Source organism: Papilio polytes, unplaced genomic scaffold (genome assembly GCF_000836215.1).
Source record: "Papilio polytes unplaced genomic scaffold, Ppol_1.0 DF824180.1, whole genome shotgun sequence".
NCBI lineage: Eukaryota > Metazoa > Arthropoda > Insecta > Lepidoptera > Papilionidae > Papilio > Papilio polytes.
In genome coordinates this window covers 1498176-1498992 of record NW_013525024.1, presented here as the reverse complement: position 1 = coordinate 1498992, position 817 = coordinate 1498176, and positions in this window count along the sequence as shown.

Genomic DNA, 817 nt, shown 5'->3' with positions numbered 1-817 from the left:
CTTCGGAGGCCGGACATTTTTTCTTTAAGTATACGAGAGTAATCCATTTTGTGCTCCCTAGAGTCGGGCTTGTGACCTGATTTTCTAATAATCTAGTTTTTCTTATGTAATAACTTTCATACTAAAAACACTTCCATATGTTTTATTGGCAAAATTATATACTCTAATGTGATAATTTAATTTGTTACGTAAAGTCGAAAAAATATATTCGCCACAGTATTTTGACTCCAAAATGATTTGTTGATAAATTTTTGTTTTCCTTACCATAAAAATTACTATGAAAAAGCAATTTCCTTTTATAAAAAATATCGTTCCTTGCAAGCACAAAGCTGTTACTCCGCGAAGGAAAAGTTTTTCAACCCTCATTAATCATTAGACGAGGTGGGAAAAGAAATTACATTCATTCTGCAACCGGCATAAACGTTGAGTTACAGAATATAAAATATGCGGCTAAATTGATGACTTTGACGAATTCTTTAGTACTAACTCTGATTACTGTAAAAACATTTTAAGATTGCTATTTTTTAAATAATCAAGCAGTTTTTAAAAATGCATTCACGAACAACAAAACTAAAATATCTTAGATGTTGAACCTAGAGTTTACGAAAATCATATTAACCATATCATACTCATACTAATATTACAAATGCGAAAGTTTAGATGGACGGAGTCGCGGCCGAAAGCTAGTTCTAAATAAACGTAACGGACCACCACATTTGGAATCTAATGAGCTCAGTGGTAGGTGTAGTCAATTTAACTGAAATTAAAAATAACAATTTTGATAGAATTTATTTGTTTGTAAGCACGCCAGGTCAAC